This window comes from Pogoniulus pusillus, chromosome 6 (assembly GCF_015220805.1).
Source record: "Pogoniulus pusillus isolate bPogPus1 chromosome 6, bPogPus1.pri, whole genome shotgun sequence".
NCBI lineage: Eukaryota > Metazoa > Chordata > Aves > Piciformes > Lybiidae > Pogoniulus > Pogoniulus pusillus.
Genome location: NC_087269.1, coordinates 47,256,071 through 47,278,174, shown reverse-complemented (window position 1 = coordinate 47,278,174; position 22,104 = coordinate 47,256,071). Strand labels below are relative to the sequence as shown.

General features: G+C 42.1%; 1 long non-coding RNA gene across 2 annotated transcripts in view; it reads left to right on the top strand.

The window, feature by feature from the left end:
* LOC135176387 (uncharacterized) overlaps window positions 1-22,104 on the top strand; it is a 116,159-nt gene that overhangs the window by 5,667 nt on the left and 88,388 nt on the right. Inside the window, exons 2-3 of one of the 2 annotated variants that reach the window (XR_010302631.1) lie at window positions 870-922; window positions 8,076-8,255. This is a non-coding gene — a long non-coding RNA (uncharacterized LOC135176387). Of the gene's footprint in view, window positions 1-869; window positions 923-8,075; window positions 8,256-22,104 lie in introns of those variants that run through there. The other variant, XR_010302632.1, reaches the window with a different exon arrangement.

Here is a 22,104-nt window from a genome sequence, read left to right as displayed (position 1 = left end):
GACCTCCTCTTCATCCTGTCAGCACAAGCATTTCTTGCTGCTGTTGATGGTAGTCTTCCTCTTTTCTTTCTTGTGTTTTTGTTTAATACAAATGTCCTTAGCTCCCTCAATTTTCTTACACATGAAATAACTATTAAAGGGATTATATTTTCCTGACAATTTTTTATAGAGGAACGTGATGTGGAAATAGTGCCAAAACCCAGAACTTTCAGAAAATCAGCTCCTTTTCTGGCCTCTATTATTTCCTTCTCTAGAGCTGCTTTTCCTGTCCTTGAGGAGGTCAGAGAAAGAAAGAGATGCCCATTTCGCATCTGCTGCACTGACAAGCAACCAAATGTACCTTTTGGCTAGTGGATGGCGTTTTGGCAGCTCAAAGCTTCCAACTCCCATCCTTCTACAATCAGATGGGATGAATAGTGGAACTGTGCTATATTGCTTGTTGGCATACAGGTTAAGTACATGGGCTGCATATGAGTCTATTTGTCTGAAGTTATCCTTTCAGATCACTGCCCAATTTTCTAGCATGATCTTCTTGGAAAAGAGCTTGGCACACGTTTTCTTTTCTGTTGGCACATGAGTGTTCTGTGGGGGTTTTTTTGGGTTTTGTTTGTTTGGTTGTTGTTATTTTTATAGCAAATTCCTGATTCGCAGCAGTTAGCCTAAGCAGCAGCACTGGTATCTGAAAATGAATGTCCTTATTGCAATCTGGGGGGAATGTCATGCCCTTATGGTGTGGATTCTGAGAGATACAATCTGTAGAGGGGTGTGTGTAGTGGGCATGCTAGAAATTAAACATGTCCTTTGCTGCAGACGTGAGTAAGAAGAGTTACACTCACACGATTTTTCTTTCTCTCCCTTGTTCTTTTTAGGTATTGAAGAATGGAATAAATTGGTCATAAGAAGCAGAGTCAGGTCAGGAGAGGTAAGTACCTTCACCTGTTGCAAAATTCAGAGTAGCATTTAAATCCTTGCCTTCCCTAACACTCCTCTGGAGAATCACCCTGTCACTTGTAATTGCATGCTTGAAAGTGAATTGGACCAGCTGCATTTCCCAGGATTAAGATAGCTTTATGCTATGTTTCTGCCCTCTTCTGGACCAGAAAAAGCCTCAAAACCCAACTCATAGTTTCAGCCTTTATGGTGTGTGGGTTGTAAACATCTAAGCTCTGTGAAAAACAAGAAAGGAGTAGAGATCATCAATGAAAACACCTGTTCCTGTAATAGTTTTTCCATCCTCTTACATTGCCCTCGGTGTTTGGTTCATTCCCCTTGTTGCACATTGTTTTAAATTAGGACTGTTTTTGGAGGCAGGAGCTATTTCTTATTATGCAAATGCATTGCATCTGGCATCGTGGAGTCATGTACACAGTAGTACAAACATAGATATGCTTGGAGGTCAGAGCAAATGCATCCTTCAAAGCAGTGAGGACTGTGAAGTTACGTGGCTTCAGCAGCATCTTAAAGTAGGGGAGCACATAACTGGTGCTAGTGGAGCAGTCAAAAGACTTATAGTTAGCCTTAGTTCTTCCCTTGCCTCTACCTTGAATCATCCATGAGTGGAAATTAAGCTCCATTAGAAGGAAAACAAACAAATGAAATCCACCACCAAAGCTCCGTTACAAGCTGTGGCTTGGGCTAGGGTTGTATAGATTTCTGGTGAAGCCTTAAAAGAACTGAAGTTCAGGAGAGGGACAGCAGCTGCTGAATTGCTTGCTCTGGATTCATGCAGTAGGTCCAGGGTTCATGTTTTCACCTGTTGCAACAGTCTGCAGATAATGGAGCTCGGAAGCAGCTTAGGAGCATTAGCTTGAAAGTTTGATCTACCACTTTGATAACTGCACTTTCAAGGCTTGCCCACTTGATTTCCTTCTTAAAGACTCTTTGTGTACTGCTGGAGTTCTTGCACTTGAGTGCCCCCTTATTCCCTGACCTAATGATGATCAGTGTCGGAGAAGAGGAGAAACAAATCCCAGTTTTCCTTTTGTGACCTCAGCCAAGCCAAGTGGTCATTGTAGATGCCTTACTCCTGTATTGAGGCTTTGCTTTGAGTCAAGAGTCTTAGTGGGCATAGGTACTGCACCTGTAACAGTGCTGATCAAGGCATTCTGTAATACAAGTAACAGCACAGACTACAGAGTTTCAGTCTTCTCCACTTCCTTTTCTACTGATGCCTAAATCAGCTGTGACAGCTGTTGCTTTGGCTGCAGGCTTTTCCATTTCATACTGAAAGCTGACATGCATGTGGTGAAGTTGCTGTTGAGGGGTGGGTGGGTGAGTAAGAGGACAGGGTGATTTCTTAGTAAATGGTGATGTGCATGTGGGACTGACAGCTTTGATGTGTTTCCCCTGTGGGGTGGAGTGATGCCATGGAGGATGAAAGTCTGGTTTTTGTGGTATTTGGCTGAGAGCACTGCAGCTTAAGGCTATGTGAAAGAACAAGAGGAAAGAGCAGAGAGGCATTCTCCATGGACTATTGTCTTGTCCTAAAGCAGCTGGAACATGAAGACAACATGTAAATGTAGTAGCCTGCCTATTTCATATTGGTGAGTACTGAAGGTGCCCTTGCGACAGAGCAGGGATCCAGCTGTAACAGTATTCACAGCACCTACTGACTGCATATCTCAGTGCTTTGCCTTTCATTACCTTGTGATTGTACTCTGCCTAAAATCATGTGGTACTTCAGCAGCAAAAGTCACCGTCCCTGGAAGTGTTCAAGCAAAGCCTGGATGAGGCACTCAGTGCCACGGTCTAGTTGACTGTCTAGGGCTGAGGGATAGGTTGGACTGGATGATCTCGGAAGTCTCTTCCAACCTGGTTGATTCTATGAAGTTCTATTTTAAATTACAAATGTTGATGCAGTTAACAATCAGGATTACTTTTGGAGATGGAAACAGTTCATGTGAAGTTGTGGCTGCTTCAGCCTGATGTTTTATACCATTCTGTGGTTCTACCTCCTTGAGTCTCAGACAAGTTGTAACCTCAAATATGTAGAAAATTTTGACTCTACTTTTCACTGAAAGGTGAAGTGAGAGTTCTGTGTATAGATTTTTTTTTTTCCCCTGTGGAAAGAGACAGAAATGAAGCTGATAGATATGTTTAGAAATGAAGCTGGTAGATATGCTTTACATAGTTTGGATGTGTCTGCTCTCAGGATAGCCAAGGTTTGTGGGTTCCAGCAGTTTTGTGAAGGGGCTGCTAGCTGTAACCCATCAGCTTGTACTGGACCATCTGGCATCTTTTACTGTGGTTCTGCTTACTAAACTTTAAGGAACATGATGGCCCACAGCCAATGTAATAATTCCTTAAGGGAGGATCTCTGTTCTTTGTCTCAATAGCACTGATTTTGGTCAGTGTTAAGTGCTCACCTAGGTAACTACACTTGTTGAATGACTGTTGAAGCAGTGCTAGTATTAGTCACTGCAGAGTAAGCTACCATGTATTTAATATTGATCTACATGCACCTGCAGAACCAATAGCTCAAGCCTTTGCTGACAAAGCATTTCAGGGTAGGGAGTGGGAAGATGGATGCAGTACAGAGACTCTGTTGATTTATAAGTGCTGATTTATTGAATTACATACACACTAGGAATCTGTAAAGTGCAAAATGCAATGTATACATTACTGGATGAGAAACTAACCTGAACATGGGGGTGAGAAGAAGTTTCCAGTAGGTAATGCTTTAAATACTTCTATGTAAATAAGTATATATAAATTAGTATGTTACTCATCAGCCAGATGTTACTGATCTTTGTATGAGGCGTGAGACTACAAGTCTTTTGGCTTTAAATTGGAAAACCAAGCATCCTGGTTACCAGCTGAAGCAAATACAAACACTTTGGCAGAAATCTGTAGAAGCTTAAACTGAGAATGGCATACTGTCCTGCCATGGACTCTGCAGGGGATGTAGAGAGGCATTGGGTGTGCAGATAAGTAAAGATCTGAGGTATTCCACTACAGTATTAAATCAGACAAAGTAGTAAACGTCCTTGAAGATACAGTGGAGAATTTATGGCAAATGTGGAAATGTCTAGTTGTGATTCTGAGTTCCTTGGTTTGCATTCTACAATACTCTGTCTTGTCAAAGAGACAACATTGTGCTGGTGTGACTTAGGGTTTTGATTCTGTATCATCCTTTCTTGGTGAGTCTTTCAAGCTATGACAGAGAAGTAATTTTTGTTGACACATGAAAATAAGTCGTCATTAAACTTGATTCCAGGAGCACTCTTAGCAGTGGGGTAGCTAATTTGTATTTGCCTCATATATTGAATATAAAATCCAGAGAGGGATAAGAATTCCTGCTGCTATAGTACCTCTTACTCTCTGGAATGTTGGTACTCCTCAAGTGTCTTGTGTATATCCAAAAAAACTAAGCTTGGTAAAATTCCTCCTGCAAGCCAGTGGTTCTTGGGCAGTTGCTGTTACCCCAACCTGGTGTAAAGATGTTCAGGCAGCAAGCTAGGAGGTCTTCTGAAGCTCCCTGGGGCTTGTTCTTAACAATACAGTTATAACCCTTTTCTTGTAGGAAACTGAGAGAAATGTTTACTGCAGTGTGTGAGAGGGTTTGTAAACCCTATTGCAACATCAGTCTGCTAATATTTTGGTCTCACTTGCTTAAAGCTTTGAAAGGATTCCTATCTCGCTCGTGGTTAACTTGATACAGGCTTTTCTTTTCTCGTGAGCCTTGGAGAAAAGGTGAACGAGTTAGTAAGAAAAAAGTGTCTGTTCCATCAGTAAGAAAGCAATAGCTAAGCATACACCCAGCTGTAGAATGTGTGTTTAACCCTTGCCAGAAATACTGCAGTCTCTAATTGAGAAGCAGCCAGTCTGCAGCCAAACTGGCTCTGGAGGCAAGATGAAAGTGTTTGATCTCAGCTGCATTGCCACCTGTATCACACCACTGAAAGTGCTCCACCTACCACTGATTTTTATTTTGCCAGATGAAGAATGTGTTGATAAATGGCTGATGAAATGAGGTAGCAGTGGGTAAATGGGCACCCTACCATCATGCTTGTTTTCTGTCTGGAGCTGCTAACCTTGGCGCCATTAAAAGAGATGCTGCTCTGCAGTAATGACAATGCTATGAAATTGAGTGGAGGGCCAGTTCCTGCCATTTGAGGTAATGTGGTGAAAAGCTGAGATGTAATAAAATCATTTAGAACCAGGAGGAAAATATACTGCTTTAAGCGCTTCAGGACATGCTATTACATTCTCTCTCTCCCCCATGCCAGGGTTCATTTCCAAGAGACCTCCTTAGATGAAATGGCTTAGTATGAGAAGTATGGTTGTGCTGTGCTGGCACAGTAAAGCAGAAAGAGGGCCTGTACACAGAGACTGCTGTGGAAAGAGGATGCATGCTCTGCCTCTAGCCTTCCTAAGGTAGCTTGAAAGAGCACCAAAATACCAAAAGAGAGAACACAGTGACAGTCTCCCAGAGGATCATTTAATCAAACTCTTGTGTCCTGGTGTGCCAGTTATCCACTGCTTGGAGTCTTTGGAATGTCTTGCATTGGAGCCATTTTCAATGAAGCTGCAGCTTCATTCTTCATTCAAAGAGTGATTAAATGGAGCCTGCTTTATTAGAGAAACTTAGCTTTATTGAGGATTGCTGCTCTTGCGTTGGTTCCTGAGGTCTTTGGCTGCAAATACAGTGTAGATTTGCCTGACTCATGAAAAACAGTTTAAAAGGAAACCGAAGAGACAGGAGTCCAGCTAACCTAGCATGTGGAAGTTAAGAGCTCAAACTAATGAATGAGTGGCATTAAATTAAATTGAGTTAATTAGATGAAGCTGTTCAATGGGATATTAATATCTGCAAGAATCAATAACTTCTGAACTCTTGTGTATCAGCTTAGATGATGTCAGCTGACTGACCAGTTTGTGTAATCATTCATTGTCTAAGATGGTTAGCACTGTGATTAAAGGAAGAAACCAGAATGTCCTTCACTGTGAACTGAGATGCACCAGGCAAAAACTCAATTGTTTCAGCTATGCAAGGTAGCTCAGCAAAGTCTCCATGGTAGACAAGCATGCACAGATGGTTAAAGTGGCTTCACTGAGTGATTTGGGAGGACTGGGAAAAGTCTGGGAACAGGCTGGTCACAAATGTCATGTCAGAGCAGTGCTATGCCAGAAAATGAGCTTCTAGGCTAAATGTAGTTGGCTATTAAAAATGTAATTGTGAAATACCGTACCATGCTGTGGAGAGCCCTCTGGAGAAGGAGGTGGGAAATGGGGAGGAGAGCAGATTGAGGTCAAGATGACTTCCTAAAAATCACTCTCTAAGAGGGTAGCATTAAACAAGGCCCTTCCTGTAGCTTATGTGTTGCATTATTATCAATTCTACTAGCATCTGGATTCCACAAAACCCACTTCCTTTGTCGTTCCAGGATCTTTAATTGTTATTTCTGAAGTGAACTGCAGGTATTATGCATCCAGACCTTTTGAACTGAATTCTTCTGGACCTTTCAGAAACCTCAAACTAGGCCTTTAGTTGCCTTCTGCTTTTTCCTCACAGGCACCATTTAAGATATTTGATTTACTGTTGTGACATAAAAGTGGAGAGGTTGAATATGGAAGTTTGGAATTATTTGGGCAAAACAGTAGTAATTACTAAGTGGCTATGTTTAATTTTTACTATAGCTTAAGTTCAAACCGAATTGGCTCAAACAGGTTGATGAATGGTGCCTTGGCTAGTACAGGCAACTTGCTCTGCACAATAGGGCTTTGTTTTACACATCTATCAAAGAAATAACTGGGGTGTTGGAAAAGACGTATGGATTTCTCTCTGGCAATAAAGGACCTGACTGGCTATGTTATATTATAGTGATAGTTGCAGTATAACAACCTTGATAGATAAAACAGTAGCTAACCTTTGGGCTGGGATGTTTAGGTCACCAGTTTAAAATGGGAGGCCATTCATATCAGCCTACGTTTCCATCCTTGTCATCTAGCACTCAGCTTTTGTTCTGCTTGCCTGAATTTCCACATGCCACAGAAGTTACCTATTTACTGTACAAATGGCATGGTATTTTCTCTGATTTGCTGCATTTGCTCTGTGCTTCTACTTACACTCTTCTGAGAGTCCATATTTAACATTAACTGCAGTGCAGATCAAATTCGTATCTGAAGATGAGCATTTGAACTTGATGGTGAGTGAATGATTGACAAGGTGCAAGCCTTTTTGTGTCAAGGCTGTGACATGTCATTTGTTTAAAAAGCTATTCAGCTGAATGCTGTACTCATCTGAAAGCTGTGAGAGTGAAGGATATGCCAGATTCTCAAAAGGATGCTGCTTGATGTCTAGTGGCACCATTAGTGACATTTTGATGCTAATGAAGAAGCGAGCAGTTTCTGTTCTAGAAATTAGACTTCTTAAGGTTAGAAGAGGATGCTTTATGATGTCTGTGCCATACTGTTGCAGTCCATGTAAAGGTCCAGTTTTGCTGTAAATAATGAAGTTACAGTTTGTGGATTGCTCTGGTCTGTAGAGTGTTTGCTGCTCACGTGGTGTTGAAAGCTGTGTGAAAGACAGCTGGAGCAGTTTAAATGCCTCTCTGCTAGTGCTTCACTGTGCAAGCAATTGCTCCAGGTGCCACAGGGGTGTTAGAGGTTTGTTAATGGGAGAAGGGGAAAACGTTGAGGAGGTTATGTCTATTAAATTGTGCTCGGCAACGTGAGGAGGTCTCAAGAACTGCAGAGGTAGCTTGACGTGAGTTAATGATGCACTCCCCGGTGTAAAAGTCTAGAATGTTGCAAACACTGGCTTTAACTGCTCTCAGTTATTGTCAGCTGTTTCCCTGCTTTGTGAGAACATGGGCTGAAAAGGAGCAAGTCCTGTTTTAAGAGCTGAGTCAACAGCTAATCTGAAGCTACAGCCTTGTTGATAAATGGAGTACCTCTCAGATTTTACGTCAGAATGAATCAGCTGGGTCAATTGACATGATGTTGCTATAGCAAATTGGTAGAAATGGGAGATGAAAAATACTAAAATACTTCATACTGTAAGGTGTGTAGTTATTTTTTCTTTTGATATGATCTTAATTTCTTTTCCAGTGTTGTGTTGGTTTCTTTTCTAGGTGTTCTACATCTCCTGTGCAGATCTGTTTCCTAATACTGCAGAGGAGTGAGCATAGAAGTCCTGAGAAAATGCTCTGTTGAAGAAAATATGAAAATAATGTAGCTTAAATAATTCTGCAAGGAATGCTGTCGTTACTTCACCTGATAATAAAAAGGTTTTGTTCATTTTTCTTGAAAAAGGTATTTTTTTGGAGTGTAGGAGAGGTGGGGAGGTCTCCTGGGGACCGTCCTGTCCTGGCAGAAGTCTGCAACTCTGGCTGTAGATTTCGTCATACCCATTTCTTGCTGGTACTGATCAGTTGCTGCATTTCTTCTGCCTTGGTATTCTGGAGGGACAAGTGGTCTGACTAACAACAGTACCACCACCTGAAAGAAGAGGGCACTGGGTGTGCACGTCAATGACTGTTCCGTTTGGTAAAGGCACCATCTGCTTGTCTTGCTTTGAGTTTGTTTGTTTGTGCATGCAGTTTTTTGGACAAAGTTCATTAAAATCTTTTCCTTGTTCTTTTCTAAGACAAGGCTGGGAGGGAGGTAGAGGAGCCCCTTCTTGCAGTACTGTTTTTGTGAAATTGTCATTTTGACTGCTGGTGACAATGTTAAAAATGGCAGCAGCCTCCTGCAGAAGTGGCTTTAAAATAGACCTCTTTGGTTATGCTTGTCTTCTGAGCTACTGGCCCATTTGGCTAGCTCTGGGACAGTGGGGTTTTCTTGGTGTTTTCCCCCTGAGCCTGCTACCGTGAAAGTGAGGCACAACTGGCATTCCCTTGCCAGTATTGTCACCCTTGCAGCTGAATTCCTTGTGCTTTCAGATTACTGGCATTAAGTGCAGTTATCCTTGTACTTAAAAAGCACATCTCTGTTTTGTTCTTCACCATACTGCCTCACTGCTTGGGATCCTGCTCTTTCTGAGCCAGAAATCTAATTTCTCCCTTTTTCCCTACCTAAATTAATTTGAGCAATGTGATGGGATAAGATTGAAAACACATGGTCCCCATGTCCAGTCCATCTTCTCCACTGTTAAAGGCCAGGGTTCTTTTCCAGGATGAGAGTGGTCGTTGAGATTACCAAGTTTCCTGGGGTTTTGTGTTGCACAACTCTCTCTCTTCAGAAAATGAAACACTGCTGCTTGTTTTTGAAGGCAAATAACAAACTTGACCTATAACATCTCTACCAGCAAGACTTTGTTGTCTAAATGTTTTGTCAGACGAAATGTCCTGGCTCTGCTCGTTGCTAACACAGGATATAGTATAGCCCTGGAGAGCAGAGCAGCTATAGTTGCATGACTGCAGTGAGTGGTACATGCAGGTTTCGTCCCTGTTAACTCCCCCTTTGTTGTTCTCCTTGCCTGTAGTATTTGTTCCCCTCTCTGCAGTGGTATGGAGCTTGACATCACTGAGCAAAGGCTGTGAAGGCATTTAATGGAATTCCACTTGGCTTTGTAGTGGTAGTCTCTTGTCAAACCACACAAAGCAGCATTCAGGTGTTCTCTCTTTACTTCCATTGGACAGAGAGGTCAGAGACAGCTGCTGAGAGCTTCTCTCCAAAAGGAGTCTTAAATTATTACAATGGCATCTCAAGTCCCTGACAGTGTGCTACATAGAGCTATCTATCATCTCTCATTTTCATTTGTCCCTTCTCATTGTTTGTTCCTGGCTTAATTGTGCTTCAGTGAGACGTTTGTTGCACATCCCCTGCCACATGAGTTGTTGTGGAGCAAACTTGCCCCATGCACTCATAAACAGTTTTTAAAATGATGGCACCTTTGTCTCTCTGGGACACTGAGGATTTTAATTCCTGTTTTGGTGGGGAGGTTCCAGAAGCCTGGAAGAAACATAATGCTGTGCCAATATGTAAAAAGGATAAACAAGACAAACCCTGTAATTACAGCCCTGACAACTTGATGTTTATTCTGTGCAAAATAATAAAATAGCTGATAATGGAATTGGAGGAGCAAAGAGTTAAAAAGAGTAATAATATAACTAATGTCAGTCAAGATGGATTTATGGAAAAAAGATCCTGTCAAACTAACTTGATCTCGTTTTTGATAGATTTAGTTGATTAAAGGAAAGACTCTAGACATCTCTAAAGCAGTTGACTTGTTACCACAGGACATTCTGGGAAAGAGGTGCTGAAGAATTAGCATGGTACACAGTAAGGACATGATCAACTGGCCAGATGTGACAGGTCTCTAAATGTGATAATTAAGAAGTAATCATTGCTGAGCTGTCTTTTTAATAAGCTCCTGCAGCATTTGCTTCCTAGCTTTGTTATTTGCTTTTTTTTTAACCAGTGAAACAAATACTCAGGTCGTTAGTCTGCAGATAGGCTCCCTCCAGTCTTGTGTCAACAGTGACAGTGGCATTCTGTGATAGCAGGTTTCCAAAACAGTGATACCATAGAGGAGAATATAAAGAATCAAATATATAGTCTCTTAATAGGACCAAAAGTTAAATTTGGCAAGGAAAGAGGTTGCACTTGCAGAGTAGAAAGACCCTTTAGAGAATGGGAGGACTCTAGGAGGCACTTGGGGCATCTGATGAATAACCACTCCCCTAGTTAACACGAGAATTAGTGAGGTCTTTGGCTGTGAAAACAAGAGATTGTTAAATGAGAGTCAGGAGGTAATGCCTTTGCCACTGGTGCAATTGCTTTTGTGATAGTATGCCCAGGTCTCATTTCAACAATGCTAGAAGGATGCTGATAAATTGGAGGAGGATCAGAGGCAATCTGTCAGAATGACTAAAAGCTCTGAAAAACATATTCTTCAGTGACATGCTCTGAGAGCACAATCTTTTTTAGCTTATTGAGCAGGGGTTTAAAGGTGGCTTGACCAGTCTCTAAGTACCTATATAAGGCCCAGAAATGTTCTTCTGTCTACTTGACAAGTGTGTTGTAATTGCTGCTGGCTGGAAGTTGCAGCTGGATTAATTTAGGCTAGAAGAAAAGAGTTGTGTTTAAAAAGAGTAATTAAGCACTGGAGTGTCTCACCAAGAGTTGCTGTGGATTCTTCTTGGCTGGCAATTTCACCCTCTCTTTGACAGTGTGCTCTAGCTGAAGCAGGGAATTCATTTAGGGAATGATATGATCTGTGTTTTACAGGAAGCCAGAGAAGGTGACTGGTTTGGTGTATTCTAACTGTAGGATCTCTGAATGAATTACAGCTGTATGATGGTGCTGGGAAGCTTGAGATGTCCAGGATTGTTCCTGCACATTAATATTTCAGGCAGAGAATCTCTTTTGGTTTAACTTGTGTAAAATGGATGCAATTTTAGAAAATTAGACATTAGTTCACATAATGAATAACCTTGATTTTTATCAATTTGCAGCTCTATTTTCTGCAATTTGACAAGTTTAAGTGGCATTCAAGGAGCTTTTCATGTAAGGTGTCACTCTGTTTCCTTACTAATGCCTGAGCAAGTACCTTGCCTATTGTCAGATGGTTAATTCTCAGTTATTAAGTACTCAGGTGCTTCTTCCTTGCAAGGACTGTCAGTTGCCAATGTGGAATCCTTCAGATTAAGAATCCGACCTGTCAGAGGCTCCTCTGCTATTCCAGACTAGTATCCAACAGCATGAAAGCTTTCTTTCTGGAGGTTTGACTTAAAAAACCCAAATTCTCTCCCCTCCAGAAAACATTACAAGATCACTGGAAAAGGATCCACATCCCACCTGGATGTGCAGCATATACAGATACAGCAGGCGTGCACACAAATCCTTCCTGCTTTGTTTAATAGGCTGAGGGAGGAAACTGCTTGTCTCTACACTCAAATGGTGCTTCTCTTCTATGATATGAGCTGTGTAGTTTGCTCTAGCACTTGGGAGACCTGACATCATCTGTTCAGGCTGGAAAGGACTCTGATGTGACAAACTCTTCTTTTGTGTTTCAGTTTCCTATACTCAAGTCTGCAAATAGTGTTGCTATTATAGTTACTACAAAACTTCTGTTTCTCTTGCCTTAAGCATTTAAGGGTTTTGCATCAGGGAAGCTTTCCTTGGCTTTTCCTGAGGGCCTTTACATACAATACAGCAAAAAGGCTTGAGAAACTTGGCCTGGCAGGTTCCCAGCTCACAGAGCATCCTGTAAGCGGCTGATGAGCACATCTAGGGTCTGAGTGCTTTTAGAGCTGTCTGGAGGTCAGGCTGTGAGAAAGTGTATATGCCTTGCACAAACAGGTATCTTAGAAGCACTTTTTGGAGCTTGGGCCCCTTGTGAAATCCCTTGCACCTCTAGCAGCACAAGTTTGCCTGTATACTGTGGTTAGATAACAGACAGACAGGTGTCAGATGAAAGGACACTGTGGATACACAGTAAAATGCAGTTGTGTATGACACATTTCCAGCTGTTGGCCTATTCATGATGATTTTTCAACCAGATGCTTTGATAGGATCTGCATTTCTGGAACAACTGAATGGTAGCCTAGACAAAGGGAAGTATTTGTGGAAAAGTAGGCTTCTACGAGTAGTCAAGAGCAGTAGTGGAGGAATACAACTAGTGTTTGGGCACTTGGAGCTGTGCCTCATTGCTTAGTTTCCATGAAGCCCTATTCTGCAGTTGGCAGGCATTAGGCTGGACCGTGCCTGTCTCTGGTATGGCCACACTGCAGTCAGTGTGGTCACGAGTGTGAGGGATTATGCAAAATTAATAGTCTGTGTGAAACTTCGTGTCCAGGCAAAGAGTGTCAATCACTATGAAAACTGTTTGTTAACGTTCAACTCGCCAGAAAACTCATTCTCAGGGTTCAAAAGTGCACAGCATGGAAATCCATACACACAGGGAACAGGCAGAACTAGAGCACTTATTTTCTTAAAGTAGCAAATGCAAACACAGCAGATTCTTGCAGTTAATTATACTGCTTATCCACTAGAGGACATAGGAAGCATCTCTCTGCATGTGGCAGAAGGCAATTAGTGAATTAGAAGAGGCTGTAAGAATTTACTCACAAAATACCAGACAGCACCCAAAGCACGTGGAGGGGTTGCTGTCAGCGGTCCCAAAGTCATTAGAGGCTTTGGAGTTTCCCAGGCTCTTTTCTCGGGAAGCTGGGAGTCTGTAGCATAGTCTCTGAGCTGGTTCCTCTTGATTCCCAGTTCAGCAGATGCCTTGCAGAGGGGCAGGCAGGATGCAGTGGGATGTGCAGTCTTGGCACAGTGTCACACTGGCCATGCAGGCATTCAGAGCCCATGCCTGGTAAACTCGAGAAAACCCACCAGAAGCCAGCTCAAAACCAACACACTGGAGCACCTCTATGTCCTCTCTAAAGCAAAGTTTCTGATTTTATGATCCTTTAGATCTGTCATCAAGTAGTGGCTTTGTGAGGCTATTTTTTTCTTTGTTTTTGTTGTTGCACAGCACTCGAGAGAAGTTGAGAACTAGAAAATTATTTATCCTGGGCACTTAAGCAACGATTTAGTGAGGCTGAATTGTAGTCTGTGCGTGTTTGTAAGACTTGCTCTGATACGTAGCATGCCAGTAGGTGGCAATCAAGAACATGCAGGCTGCTGCCTCCGTGTTTTGTAGCACTGAAAGGCTTCTTGTGTGTGACTAAACACTCTTAATAGCCATGCAGAATCGGAACCGTGTGCAAAAGTTGTGGTTAGTAATAGTTGCTTTGCCCGAGGAACAGGTAGAGGTTACTTGCTTATAAAGCACTTGGAATTAAGGCTACAAGCTTGCTCTAACTAGCTTTTCCACTTTTTGAACTGTTGAGAGTAGTCCAGGTGTATGTCGGGAGCCAGGTGATCTCCTTGTATTGCAGGGGAGCTGTGCTCTTGGGCTGGCCATGGCTGGTGCAGAAAGGATGTGTCTGCAGGGTGTTGTGAGGAACCCACATCAGTGCAGCCAGGCAGCATGTATGTACACAAGACTCACGTAGGGCCACTCCTTGCAGAACTTTTTTAACCATCACAGGTTTCCATAGTTCTGTGTTCTTCCATGTGGTGACCAGGGCACATTAAATGCCATGAATTGAAAACAGCTGACCTGTAACTGCACTGAAGTTAGGCAGGGGTAGAATTTTTCTAGCTTCCCTTCTCCCTATAGGATAGGAAAAAATTACTGTTCACTAATGAAGCTAATAGTTGATAATTTGCTGGTAATTGGATGGACAGATTTATTTTTAGTGCAGCAGAAAATCTTATTGCTATACATAAAATTTCCAATGAAGCAGTTTGTAAGATCAAATTGCAACTGACAGTACAGCGTTTGCCTCTAACATTTACCAGCATAGCAAATGACTTTTCCCCACGTCTGCCCTCAGCTTGGTCTTTCCTTATGATGGGAGACTGCAATGAAGAGAGAGGAAGAAAGGTGCAAGGATTTCACTTTGTGGAGGTCTTTTCTGCGAAAGAAATGTCTGGCATGAGGTCATTTGAAACATTGACTGCTTTGTATCGGTATTGTTAGAGCATTGTGACCTACATTGCTTGAGCACTGTGATCTGCTGCAATTAATGGATCCATCAGCACAGATTAATTATAAAACTGACAGCCACTTCGAGATGTAGTGGGTGCTGGTGACCTCTGATTGCAAGGAGATGTTGCTGGCTTCCACTTCGTGTATGATAATGTGGCTTGTACGAATGCTGCTTTGTGGAAACTGCCCTTTCAAAATGACAAGTGGTCCCTGTTCCATGTTCTCAATTATTTTAAATAGATTTTAATTTCTTAATACACTGGAAGTCTGTAACACCCAATTTTAGTCTCTGAAATTTACTTCTAGTCCTGTATTTTGCTCTACTTTAACAGAATGCATCTGTGTAGTCATCACTGCATTATCAGTCGCTACCTTCATGAGTGAATCTTTTCTGCTGTGAATTGCTTAGCTTAGGAAAATGAACACTGCAGAGTGTAACTCAAAACAGCTGCTTACAAATAACTTTCTTCCTGTATGTGTTAAATAGTTGACTCAGTGAGGTGCCTGATACGTCCCTTCAGCAACCGCTGGGCAGAGCTCGTGGGCGACCAGGCTCTCTTGTGTGAGATGCTATATGAACAAACACATAACAGAGCTTCTAACCAAAGAGGAGAGAACATGAACAGAGAAACAGAAATTGGGGAGGCAAAGAGGAAAAGTGAGAGTCTGCTGTGTGGACAGCGTGCCTGAGTAGCAAACGCGTCTTCTCATTGTTCCTTGACCAGTGCTCCACGCATCCTTTGCTTCAAGACCCTCTCACATAGGCTGTGCTGTTTGAACTTCCCCTTTTGCCCCCTTGCATCATGGTACAGTGTACCTTTAGTACCTCTGCATTATCCCTTTCCAGCCTTCAGTGTATGCTGTGGTTTGGGAAACACTAAGCTATATCTAGCTGTGTGTGTACTTTTTCCTCCTCAGTTTTTCAATTACTGTTTTGTTGGCTGCTACTTCAGCAAGCATGAGAGGAGAATCATTTCCTCCTTATTCTTCAGCAGTGAGCAGAATGTCTGTGTTGCTAAGAAGAAGCAGAGTTTGTGACAACAGCCTTTGTAAAGGAGGTGACTGTTTCTCAATCATTGCATGAGAAATGCAGTGGGAGTAAAGCAGTGTTTCAGCCCTTGTAAGTGCCCTGGTTGGTGGCAGGGAGCACAAACCAGTCTATAATGGACAAAAATGTTTCTAGTTCCTACACAGACTCTTCTTCATGGGTCTGCTTTCAGCTGTCTTGGTTTCTTCCCTGTGTTTCCAGATAAAAGACTGAGCTAGGTATTTCAAATGACAGTTTGGTTTAGAAGTCTCTTATCTGTTTGTGGATCTGTTTAACAGAACCAGGAAAGAGTGAAGCCATCTGCTTTAGTGACTTTGCTGGGCTGGGAAGAGGGCAGGCAACTTTACTGTGATTTTTAGGCCTCTGAGAGGCCTCCTTATTTACAACTCACCAGCATGCATGGGAAGTTAAGATTGTTTCACCAGCAAACAGTAGTTTAAATTCACACAAGTTAACCTTCATCTGCTAATGTGTTGCTTGGTCCTCCAGCATGTTTCAGGACAAATGGAGTGTCTCAGATTTCATGGTTCTCATGAGCTGAAACAATTAACTCTTGCTGGAAAACTTTTCCTACTCTATGTCCACTTCTATTCTGTGTTACACAAGGGTCCAGCAAACAATGGATCCCCAAAACTAGACTGTGACTAATCAAAATGCCCAGGCAGCAGGCAGTCATGGGAAAGAAATAGGGTAAGAATGTGACATTAATGTTATGTCACTTAACTGTGGGGTGTTTTTGTATGAGAGCAATGTTCATACTGACATGTTCCCTTTCGAAAGCTGGTCTTCAATGTTTCATGAAACCAAACTAGTTCAGAAACATAAAGAAGCCTTTTACTAAAGTGATTTTCTAGAACAGACTTGGCATAATATGCATAGGCTAGGGCCAGCCAGAAAGCTGTCAAGCCTCTTCTCTGTTTTCACTTCTTTAATAAGCTCAGACACGTTGGTCTTATGCTTCAAGGCATCCTAGGAAGCTGTGGATCCCATGCTTCTGAACTGGTACAGCTACAGACACTTTGCCTAGGATTTATCTACGGAGTCTTTCAAGTGCTCTAGAAAAAGAAAATTCCTTCGCTCCAGTGCCTGGAAGGGAATTTATCCCAAGCTGTTTAGAAAGGTTTGTGTGTTAACACATGTTGTTGAAATTTTTGGCTACGACTGAGATGGTACAGTGATCTGGTACAGTGATCTAGTACAGAGCATGAGCTTACTGCAGGCAACTTTTTTTTTCCCCAAAGTAAGACAAATATTTTTTTGTGGAAAATGTCTGTTATATCTTCATTTAAAGATGGTTTTCCTGCGTTCCTGTAGCTGCTGGGCACAAACTAGATTTATTCTTTCTCAGTAATGAGACAGACATGTTTTAGGGGCATGTTAAGAGGTCTGCCATGTGTGCACTTAGACATTTTCACCAGGTTTTCAGCTTCCATGTAACCCAGGTGTTGCTCTTTTCCTTATGCCTGGACCTAAGTGTTGCTGAGATTACACCTCATCACCTGAAAAGGTCTTGGCTCATTCTTTCCTCCTCATAACTGAAGTTAAATATCTCCCTTGTTAAGGTGTTGACATAAAAAATCACGTGCTCTTGTGTATGGTCTGCAGGATGGTGATGATCAAAAGACACATGAGGCTTCATGGGTCCAGGTGAAGCGGGAAGCCTAGATCATTTGGTCTGTCTATTTGTACCTGAGCCCCTTGCCTGAATGAATGCAGATAGCTCATTTCTGATACCCTCCTCTGACACTTGTGTGCCAGCATGCATTACAAACTTTTTACACTTGACAAAGTACAACATCCCCTCTAGCATTAAACTCTGACTGTAGCTTTCAACTGTGGGTAGGCGTAATGATAAATGATAATTGCCACACTATTAAAACAACTTGAAATGATTTGTTAAACAGAAGTGGTGATGAAGAGAAAGAGCAAAATTAAAATAATGACAGCATAGGCATAGAATGTTCTTACATTTAATCCTGCCCCCCTCCCATCTCTCTTTATTCAGGAATCGATATGGTACGTTAAGCTGAAGGGAAAGTTAGCGTCCATGATGGCTATGGGAGCATGAAGAAAGCTGGTTGCCATTGTAAGAGGGAGTTCCTTCTGTTTCTTCTGCTCCCTCAGGATTTTCAACTGTCTGTAGAACCAAACAGGATTTTCTATTGCATCCTGTAAAAACTGTCACCAAGTTCTTTGCCTCTTTAGCAGCACAATAGGAACTGGTTGAAAAGAGTTGAATCTTCCCCAATTGCAGCTGATGCTGTTGTTTTGAATGTGTATGTGATCTGGGTGATCTCTTTCTTCTGGGGGAAAACTACCTTTTCCAGTTCCATGTCAGTCCTTGGAGCTGTTAAAAGCAGGATGAGAACTGCAGCCTGTGATGTGCTGCTCGACTACTCAGCGTTTCTGCTAGGGACATTCTGCATCCTGCAGGCCTAGGTAGATGAGGCTGCTGTTAGAGTTTGGAAAGGATTCTGTGGTCTGCTTTAAAAGTGATGGCAGAAAGAGCTTGCTGAAAACACATGGATTTGTTTATCCTAGATACACACTGCGAGAAGAGGGAAGTAGATGGAAAATAACAAAACTTTATGTGACTACCTAAACTTTGGATTTCCTTGTCAGCCACAGAAGTTCTTAACTCTGACACTCTTAGTGTTGTTGACACAAACTGAGTCCTGCAATTGCTCTCACTACAGCAGTTCCCTCTCTCTAGTTTCGGTGTCCTCCTGAGCACCTAGTTTGCACCTTTTAAAAAAATAACTTGCAGGTACTCTAAAGGTCTCTTGCCTTGCAGTCCTGAGCTGGATCTGATGGCATGGTGTTTACAGAAGTACCAGCAGGGCCTTCTGATGGTGAACTCAGGCTGTGTTCCCTCAGTGGCAAGGCTGTTGAAGGAAAGATGCTGCCCGCATTCCTTGAACTCTGAAGAGCTGAAGCTGGATTTAACCTTAGTGTTTCCTAAAACCAAGCACTAGCTAATCCCAAATCCCCAAATATGTATCCTGCTGATAACTACATTCTTCTTTCTATCTCTCAAAGGAATTGCTTCTTGCTTAGGAGTATAAAATTGCTTCTGATGCTCTAGGCTCTTTGCAGCAGTTATGCAGTTGACATTGTTACTATCATCTGAGAACAGCTCTCCAAAGGAAAAAATACATGTAGTTTCCTCCTGGTCTTTAAACTGGCAATCAGCCAGAGTCTACACTCTAGATGAGAGTGTGCCTGCTCTTGATGTGTTCACATTACTGCGTTGCACAGAAAGCTTTGTGTTCACAGCAACATGTGCTACTTGATAGGCTGTGGGTGGCAATGAAGGATGATTACTTAAGAACTCTTTTTAGCTAGAGGAATCCCCACACAATTTTAACCAGCTCCCAAAGAGAAAACACAAGAACAGTAACTGGTGAATGGTCTTCTGCTTTTTCTTCTGTAGCACCCTGTAGGCTCAGGAGCTATCATTTGCTTGTTGGCTGTCTGTAATTGCAGCAAGTTCATCAAGCTCCTGCTGACATGGCACTTAGTGAGGAAGAGTGAAGGATGTTCACTTCATCTGCCTCTGCAACAGCAGAGGTATGCATGTGAAGTTGGAGAGCTTCAGGAATTTCCAAAAAGAGAAGCTTCTTATGTGGTGGGAGGGGAAACTGCTGCTGCCACCTCTGGAGATGTGTGAGAAAGCAGTACTGAAGCCTGGAGGTGGCAGAGATGGGTATGAGGACATGCTGCGGATTGCTGATGTAGATGCGGTGTACCGTATGTGTTCTTTTAAAGTAGAACATTTCCCATGGAATTGCATCAGTGGAAAGTCAGAGCAGACTTTTATTTCTGCTTAGAGAGAGGTGCTCTTTCTCTTCTGCTCTGCCCTGGTGAGGCCACATCTGGAGTATTGTCTCCAGTTCTGGGCTTCCCAGCTCAAGAAATACATGGAACTAGTGGAGAGAGCCCAGTGGAGGGCTACAAAGAAGATTATGATGACAGGCTGAGGGACTCTTTAGTGTGGAAAAGAGGAAGGTGAGAGGCTATCTCATAAAAGTATACAAAGAGTGGAGATCACAAAGGTGAGGCTGGGTTCTTTTCAGCTGAGGCCAGTGCTAAGACAAAGGGCAGCAGGAACAAACTAGAACATAGCAAGTTTCACTTGAACTTAAGGAGAAACTACTTTGAGAGTGAGTGAACATTGGAACAGAGTGCCCAGAGAGGCTGTTGGCATCTTCTTCTCTGGAGACTCTAAAAAACCTGCCTGCATGTGTTCCTGTGTAACCTGCTCTAGGTGTGAGAGAGCTTGGGAGTTACCTCTTCCCCCACACAATAAAATCACCCAGACTAGACTCAGCCAGCTGGAAGTTAAGGAATGAAGCTGTATTTACAGGTTAGCACAATTTACAAGCATATATATACAGTTAAATACAAGTTCAAAGTAATGCAGAAACACACTACCCTCCCAGAAATCAGACTGCCAGGTGGGCTGCTGCCCCAAACCTCCTCTGCTCCCTCTTCCCCTCTTTCCCTCCCTTCAGAAATAACCAGACTCCTCTTTTGCCTTTGCAAGCATTTCTTGCCTCTTATAATGCCTGATCCTGTTGAATTTTGCTGTCTCTTTGGGTACCTTTTCTTTTAGTGGCAGGTTGTAAACTCTAAACAGCCATGCCTCCTTGTTTTGATGTTCATTGCTAGCTGAGTTTCATCTGTAACTAGCTAAAGTTGGCACTCTTGGCATCAGTGATCTTTAAACAGATACTGTGAAAGGATAAGTCTCCTCTTCATTAGGCCTGAGTGTAAGGGAGTGAATAATTCCTCTGAGTAGAGAATGACTGAATAGTGTTCTTAAAAGAATAGATAGAGGTCATTCCTTCTCTGTAGGAAGGAACAGAGGTCATTCCTTCTCTGTAGGAAGGAACAGAGGTCATTCCTTCTCTGTAGGAAGGAACAGAGGTCATTCCTTCTCTGTAGGAAGGAACAGAGGTCATTCCTTCTCTGTAGGAAGGAACAGAGGTCATTCCTTCTCTGTAGGAAGCATTTATGTCTTAATCTGTAGCACTGTCAGTCCAAAAGAAGACTGGAAGTCTTGGTGTAGATGGTTCTTGGCAAGGTGAGGAGAATGAGGAGACCACAGGGACAGATCCTACTTTGAGCAACCTCATTTAGGTATCTGGTGGTAGACAACAGAGCTGGAGGAGCTGGTTTCCTGAAAAGGAGTGTGTTGAGTAATTGCTTAGTAGCCTTAGCTGTGGACTGTTGCAGTAAAAAGTCACTTTATTACAGTGAAGTGTACTGGAAAGCTGTTTCTTCTGGCCAACGTGTTATCCTTTTGATTTGAAAAAGCACCCCTTCCCTCCATCCTAACGTGCAAGAAACACCAAACACAACAACTTTGAATGAAGATCCAATCAAATGAAACCCTTATCCACCAAAATAATACCTCCTAGCAACGAGAAATTAATTTAGGATCATTCTGTGTCCTACTCTTCATGAACACTTATATTTTCATGTAAATATTCTTCTCATAAGCTTTGTATCTAGCCATTTAGTTAACAGAATACATGAATGATTCATGGTAGACCTATACATAATGCATAATTAAATCACAGACTGATGGAGTGGAATTTATTAATTGTGAAGACACATGTGTTACCATGATACTAATTTATTTCTTTCCATTTTATTGGCATATTGCTCGCTCATCTGTGATTGCCTGCTTTGTTGCATTACCCAAGAACAGTAACATGTTGTTAAAACAAATTATCTGGATGTTGGGATAGGCTGTTTGTTCACTGATGGGAACAATATGTATTTAGCAAAAGGATTTAATGTAAATGACTATACATGGGGTATTATTGTAGCACAGAACCATCACACTAAAGCTGCTCTGATAAGCCCTATTAATTTCTGATAAAAGTAAAAAAACAGAACAATGTCAGAGTCCTGCATGAGGAAAAAGCAGAAGTTGACATAAAATGATCCTGCCAAATTGCATGGTAACTTTTAATGTGTTTTTATGAATTCTTGCAAGGTTAGATTGTATAAATCTGACAAGTATTTCACTTCTTTCTTGGCATTCCTGTGCCTGCCTAAGGCTTTTTCCTCTGATTCCTGTCATGTCTTGGTAGGATCTTTGGAAAGAGACTTTGATTAGTTTGTGTGTTTATTAGGGCATATCTCTGGTAAATAAGAATCTCATGTCTTAGGAGTGGAACATTCATTGGAAGTACATGTTAACTTGCATGTCTAGTGGGGATATAGTGTGGTATTTGTTTAAAGACTAGTATGTGAATGGAAATTAGGGACTTGCTTTCAGGAGCCTTTGGACAGTGTCCTTTTCTGTGCCGTTGCACAGAATCAGTATAAATGGTCTTGCCAGGTCGATATGGAAATTAGAGTGATGCCATTTGGAGTTCATGTAACTGGGTTTTTATGAATTTGCTTAAAGTAGTCAAGCACCTTCTTTGGATGCCTTTTTTGGTGTTTGTTTCTTCTTTTAGTTTGTGGTCAGATGCTGTAAGCATTGTGCTGCAGTGCAAAGGCTCCTGAAAGACTGCATGAGTCTGTGATGAAAAATGTAGACTCTTTTAGG